Source organism: Rattus norvegicus, chromosome 1 (assembly GCF_021556685.1).
Source record: "Rattus norvegicus strain SHRSP/BbbUtx chromosome 1, alternate assembly SHRSP_T2T, whole genome shotgun sequence".
Lineage (NCBI taxonomy): Eukaryota > Metazoa > Chordata > Mammalia > Rodentia > Muridae > Rattus > Rattus norvegicus.
In genome coordinates, this window is record NC_141534.1 from 63605907 (window position 1) to 63612808 (window position 6902).

The 6902-nt window shown below is 46.0% G+C and overlaps 1 pseudogene; it reads right to left on the minus strand.

Moving 5' to 3' along the window:
* Positions 1-4274: 4274 nt before the first annotated feature.
* Positions 4275-5810, minus strand: LOC148007122 (sperm motility kinase Y pseudogene; annotated as a pseudogene).
* Between the last annotated feature and the right edge of the window lie 1092 nt (positions 5811-6902).

Genomic DNA, 6902 nt, shown 5'->3' on the forward strand with positions numbered 1-6902 from the left:
GGACTTCTTGTAGTGTTTTAACCCAACCAGTTTCCTTGTCACTCTCCCCCCACTCTTCCACAAGACTTCCCGGGCTCCATCTGAGGATTGGCTGTGGCTTTCAGCTGCTGAGTGAAGCCTCTGGAGACAGGTGTGCTACTTTTCTGTCTGCAAGTGAATCAGAAAGAATATCATAAATAGCATCAGAGGTTGTGTCTGTCACATGAGACAGATCTCACTTTGTGTCAGTCATTGACTGGTTGGTCCCTCAATATCTGCTTTACCTTTATCCCTGCACACTTATTGGCAAGACAGATTTCGAGTTGAAGGTTTTGTGAATGTATTGATGTCTCCTTCCTCTTCTAGAAGTGTTTCTTGTTACAGGAGGTGGCCATTTCGTTTTCATGCTCTGGTAAGCCTGCAAGGGAGGCTTTGTGTTGGGTCCAGTAGTTAAAAGCAAGACCTGGGAAGAGGAACGGCAGAGTTGTGATCTAGGACTTCCTGCAGCAGCCAGCTCTGGGTCCTGGGAGCCTAGGCAGGCTTTGCAGTCATAGAGCTCCATCCACTGCCCAAGTCCCATCCTGACACATTCTCCATCTCTATTACAGACCATTGTAATTCTGGCATAGTCGCTCTGTCCTGGGCCCGATAGGACATCCTACCCTGGAAGAACAGAGAGTTCAAGGACGGCCAAATTTCACTTAAGCAAACTTGTTCTCAGACTGTGTGGTTGCTCTGTCTTAGCTCTCATAACACACTTTCCTCTACGTTGCCTTAGGCTGTATCCTACAAGCATCCCACCATGCATCAGCTCCATATCCTGACGAACCTACCTTAGGGTCCCTGATAATTCCAGATACTTTAATGTTCTCCCAGGATAGACTGTGGCCTCTGGTGTGGCTCACATTGACCCTAGAAGTTCTTGGGAGCCACCATGCCATGGCATAGGATGTCTCTGAATCCGCACTGGCCTGAGGGATTCCATCTGGCACAGGATTCTCTCCCTATTGTTGAATTTTGGCTCTTACGTTTTTCAGGAATGGCTCTGCATGTGGTCAACACACACTACCCTGGAAGACCAGAGAGTTCAAGGACGGCCAACTTTCACTTAAGCAAACTTTTTCACAGAGTGTGTGGGTCCCATCAGTAGAGAGTAGCCTCCACATTGCAATGATGTGCAAACTTCTGCCTTTCAGCCATGATGGACTTTAGGATCTACCCTGAGGACCCTCCACAAGCCACAGGTGGGTGATGTGTAAATTGGGCATGTTATTGGGTCAGGTCTTCAGTGCAGTGCCTTAAGCTGACAGCCTTTTGGGAGGGCATATGCTTCTCTATTAAATGAACTGGTTCCACTGTTGGCCTGGACTCTGCTGTGTCTGCCGCTCATGCTCTCCTCCAAGTCTCTAACTGTCCCTAACTCTCCTTGACTGGCTGGTCAATCAGTCTTCATACCAGTCTAGAGCCATTCTATAAACACAGAGCCCAGACTGTCCTCTGACGATGTTTAACAGGGCGGCTGGTTTAGTGTCCTGGGTTCCCTATGTGGGTGCAAACTCAAGTTTCTTAGGTCCCTATGTGTCTGACAAAAAGCCTTTAGAACAAGGTAGATGTGAAGAAATCAGGAAATAAACTCCTGCAGTACTTCATGTCTACCACTGGAGGGCTCTACACTTTTCTGGTCCTGGTGTGCTACTCAGCAAACCCTCTCACTGGAAGGCTCTGTGCCTGAAGCAGAGAACCTCTGCTAAACACAATGTTACCAAGAAACTGGCTGTATTTTCATGGCAGCCTGTAGAAGATTCTCCACGACCCTGAGGACCCAATTGGGAAAACTTAGGTAGGCAGGGTGTGGGAGCCACCAGGGCTGTATGGAGACCTTACCCAGAATTTAATCTCCAGCTGTGCATTCCGATTAACATGACCCACACTCCTATGAAGGTCTCTGGGTGGCTCCTGATATGAGTTGGGGGAGGGGGGAGGACAAGGAAGCTGGGTCAAGACAGAAGCACTGTCCTTACTCACTGCGTCTGGGCTTGTTTCTGCCCTAACTGGGAAGAGGGAACAAAACACCCACTTCTCATGGGACTGTCCGTGATGAGGCCAGCTGTGGATCTGAACTGTCAGCAAGAAAGACAGGAGCTGTATGTGCCACAAACCAGAGCACAGTGTCCCGCATAAGCCCATCTCTCAAATGATGCCATCTCCTCCCCAGAGTGGCTCCAGTCTGGGTTAGGAGTGGGTCATGTATTCCAAGCTCTCTGCTACTCCTGCAAACACAGCAATGGTGCCTTCTCATGCTCATCTATACTGAGCCTAGGGAGCAGCCAGAGGTCATACTCATGGGAATTCAGACTCAGTTCAATCTGCTATCCTGTAGCCCATGAGTCTGGACTCAACTTTAGTGGTCAAGGCCAGTGGTTTTTTTCCTGGACAAGACTTTGAGAATGTCAGTGACACATTGTATGCCCTTGGCTGGCCTTCACTCTAATAGCCCTGAGTGACCATTCCAGCCTGTCCTCAGGGATTCAGATCAGCATTGGCCAGATCAGGCTCCTTGCTACCTGTTCCTATAGCTCACCTCCACTGTAGTTCATGTGTCCTGGCTGCTGCAGCTGCTCCAGAAGCTACCAGATGTCTTCCCACAGAAACCTGTAATCCCTGTGGGCTCATCCACAGACATCTCACACTCTCCCTGCTGGGAGTTAGGCTGGATGCCTGCTGTGTGGGAGCTGCCTGGCTTGTGGAGCAGAGTCAGAAGCAGCAGAGGAGATGTTGTCTGCTGCTCTTAATGTCCTCAGTGCCCAGGGCTTGCCTGTGGTGTGGTTGTGGTCCAGCTCCAGTTAATCACTGATATAAATTCAGCCCGTAGAAGCTGCGTACCCCATGAGGCACAGGGAGGACCATGACTGAGGGGGAACCATGCAATCCAGGACCCTGTTGGGATCAGGGAATATTCCAGGTCCCCTCTCACGCAGGATGCATGGCTAGGAGCTCTGTGTGCCCTGACACAGGGGCATGGGACCGTGACATCCATGAAATGCTCCTTCATACCTATTACTTCATCAGCTTTGAGAAGGTCTTCCTCACTAAGAACATTCCACACTGCTTGCCTCTGCCATCTGGCTCTCTTTTCCAGGGCTGCATGCCCTCAGGAACATTGACATGTTCTATGAAAATTAATATTCTGTTAAATCATTTTGATAAACAGTTCTCAGCATGATATCTGTGTCCAGAAGTAGTCATCAGCAATTCTCACGGGGACAGGGAATCAAAATCTTCCCCCTGCTCTTCATCCTCCTCTTTCTCTTCCTCTTCCTTCTCTTCCTCCTCCTCCTCTTCTTTCTCCTCCTCTCTTCATCTTCCTCCTCCTCCTCCTCCTTCGCTCCTCGTTCTCCTCCTCCTGCTGCTGCTGTGCCTAATGCTGCTTCTGCTATTGTTGCTACTCCTCTTGCTGCTGTAGTTTCTGCTGGTGTCTTTTCCATTGCCATGTGTCTGAAATCACCTACTGTTTATACTGAGGACATGAAAGAATTTCCAGATGACACTGTGAAATAGACAAGACAATTTATTCCAAGCAAAAAAGACAGTGAGGTAGAATTCTTAGCTTACCATTTGGGGCTTTGATTTGCCTTACTATATTATAACTTCTTTTTTCTACTTCTCAGTTGAGGTCTTTGAAAGAAAACATTTAGAACTACTACCTATAAAATTCAATAGATCACTAGGTCTTAGGAACAAAAAAAAACCAGTATGCAAAACAATATGCATGCATGCAGGATTCTGACCATCAACTATAACCCACAAACTAGGTTGTTGATACTTATTCAATGACAAACCTTGTTAATTAGTTTTGAGGCTTAATGGAATGGGATGTTACATTTGAAAACATAAGACTCTGTTCTGCAGCACTTGTGATTGATGACCACATGTGAAAAGATCAGTAGCCCCTGGAGGAGTCCATGAGCCCATGAACCTCTTGTCCTCACCCTGTGGGAGCTATTGGCCTAAGGGGGAGCTAGAGTCCATCTGAAGGGATGGGCCAACTAGAAAACTCTGTAGAGTGTGGAACTCATCAATCCTATTGGGTCGCTGCTGGGAAGAGGAGAAATCAAGAAGAGGGAGAAGGCTTGGTGTTGGGGAAACCTCATAAAGAACTTAGAGCAGATACAAGGTAAGAATTGTGGGGAAAATGGAAACCAGAGACAGAGGAAGGACCAGCATAGAGCAAACTGAAAAGGACAAAGCACAAAGGTACCTGGGCTATGCCTGCTGCTTGTTCTCTGGACTCTCCCTGTGGCTCATTTCTGGGGGGAGATTCTGTTCTGCCCCAGGCGAGGTTTCTTTCTCCTTGGCATGCAGCAACACAGCTTTATCAGGGCATTTGCTATATTCCTGGTCCACCCCTTAAAACCTCTGTGCCGGACCCTGCTGGGGATGGGCTTATCCTCTAATGGGGCTCTGTGGGAGAGAGGGTTGTCTTCTTTGATTTCCTTATTGCTACTCTTCTCACTGAAGATGCTTGTTGTTTGAATGCATGGGACACTCACAGCACATTTGTGATAGTGGTCCTGTGTAGGTGTCATCGGTAGAGGCCTGAGACGACCAGCCACAGTGGATCTTTTGCCTCCTTTTGGATGAGCATTCTGGCCATAGTGAGATACGTGACCATGGGAGGATGACACCCGCAAGGTGCCAAGGACTGGCAGGCTTCCACTCCTCTTTGGTTCTAATCTAAAAGCAGCAGCAGGATCAAGGCTAGGAAATGGGGCTGCAACGGGACTCACTTGCTGTGCCTGGGCTGTGCAGCCATCCCCCTGGAGAGCCTGCTTTTGTAGAAAGAAATAAGTTGCCATTTCCTCATTATATTTTCTTTGTTTTAAAGAGTGTTTTACTACAGAGGTTTGGAATCCAATGCTTTTCATGGCATCAAAAATGGCCGGGTCTGGTGTGAGGGGAAGCAGTTCTTCATAGGGACCTATCAATCCGTTCCAGTGTTCTTTGAACCAAGGGTGTTTCATCGCCTTTCTTGCTGTTGGTCTAAAGTTGGGATTTACCCTCAGTAATTTACTAAGGAGGTCCTCCAGTTCTTTTGAAACCCCACAGGGAGCAGGATATACCCCTGCCACTACTTGTCTTTGCAGTTCTTGGATGATCACTGAATCAAATGGGAGCTTTCCCACTACCATACAGTACAAGACCACTCCTATAATCCACATATCATTCTTCAGCCCGTCATACCGATGGCCAAGGAGGAGTTCAGGGGAACCAAAAGAGTACGTGCCGCAGTGGTGGTTTAGCATATTTCCAGGTTGAAATTGGGTGCTAAGCCCAAAGTCGATGACTTTGACCTTTTTGTTTTTATCAATCATTATATTGTCCAGTTTGAGGTCTCGGTGAACAATCCCCTTTCCATGGCAGTAGCTCACTGCTGACAATATCTGTTCAAATATTTGCCGGGCCTCATCCTCCTCTATGTGCCCTGACTCTCTGATGTACTGGTAGAGTTCTTGGCCTTCCACCAGCTCCATTATGAGGTATATTCTCGTTTCCTTTTCAATAACTTGTATGAGAGACACTATGTTGGGGTGGTTGATCTTTCTCATTATGTTTGCTTCCATCATGGCTGGCTGGAACCACTGCTTGTCCTTTCGCAGAACTTTGACAGCCACCGGGGTTCCTGTGAGCCGGTGGTGGGCCAGGAGGACTTTGGCGTTGCCCCCTTGCCCAATTGTCCCCAATACTTCGTATTGGGAATGGAAGTTGCCCTCCTCAGAGATACTGGGCTCGGGTGTAGGGGTTGGTAACTCCTCCTCAGTCTCTGTAGGCATTTTATCAGTACTAATGCTACCTAAAAATAACAAAAATGGAATCAAATAATGAAAAAGATGGAGCAATATAGGAGCTAAAATTACACATGTGGTACCTAAAAGAAACAAACAAAAGAAAAAGAAAAAAAAAACACAAAGACAAAGTAAAAACTAGACTAGAAAAATAGAGCAAAATTATGAAAAAGTTAAGGGGAAAATATGAAGAGTCATAAGTAAAAGCCACCCAAATAACCAACCCCAAAAGAGAAAGCCAAGAGCACACACATACTAAATGCAATGATGAAAATAAAAATCGTCATACTACAATAGGATTGGGCGGCCAAAGATGGTCAATACTATGAATAGATGTTCATTGAAGAAAAAAAAACAGATGAAAGAAATGAGAGGAGAAAGAATTAGTATAAGACAAAACAAACAAATATAAAAAGCCAACACTTAAGGGAAAACTCCATTGAATTTCAGGACCTAGTGATCCACAAAAATCCACAACTCTCCAGAGCAAAATACTGAAAATTAAAATTAACCAACCACAAGGAATAAGGCAGTTAAATATCAGTGAATAGTAAACCTTAAACAAAGGCCGAAGAGTCAAAGTGTCACAAAGGGCAAATTTGTATCAAGTCTAAGCCAATGATTGCTTGTACTCAATAAATAGAGAAACAGGAATAATGTAAAAGGATGAAACCGCAGGACATTGAAAATGGAGATAGAGTGAATCATCCGACTGCAGAACCGTAAATAATCAAAGCAGTAATATAGCATGTGATAACATAAAAATCACTAAAAAATGAAACCAGCAATCCATAATAAATAAATAAATAAATAAAACAAAAACAAAACCCCAATAAGGAAATAGCCAGTGGCGTGGCAATATGTGACCTGATTCTTTCTCTTGAAGTCATCCAAAAATCAATCAATCAATCAAGAAATAGGCAGCCAGCCATCTCCATAGGCCTTTAAACTGATATTATGGGGTTGGCATACCAAATGCCTGGGAGCGACTGGTCAGCCAGCCCAGATACTTGGGCAGCTGCAGGCCAGTGAGAGAGCCTGTCTTGAAAATAAGGTTGAGAACCTACCTCAGGAACAGCA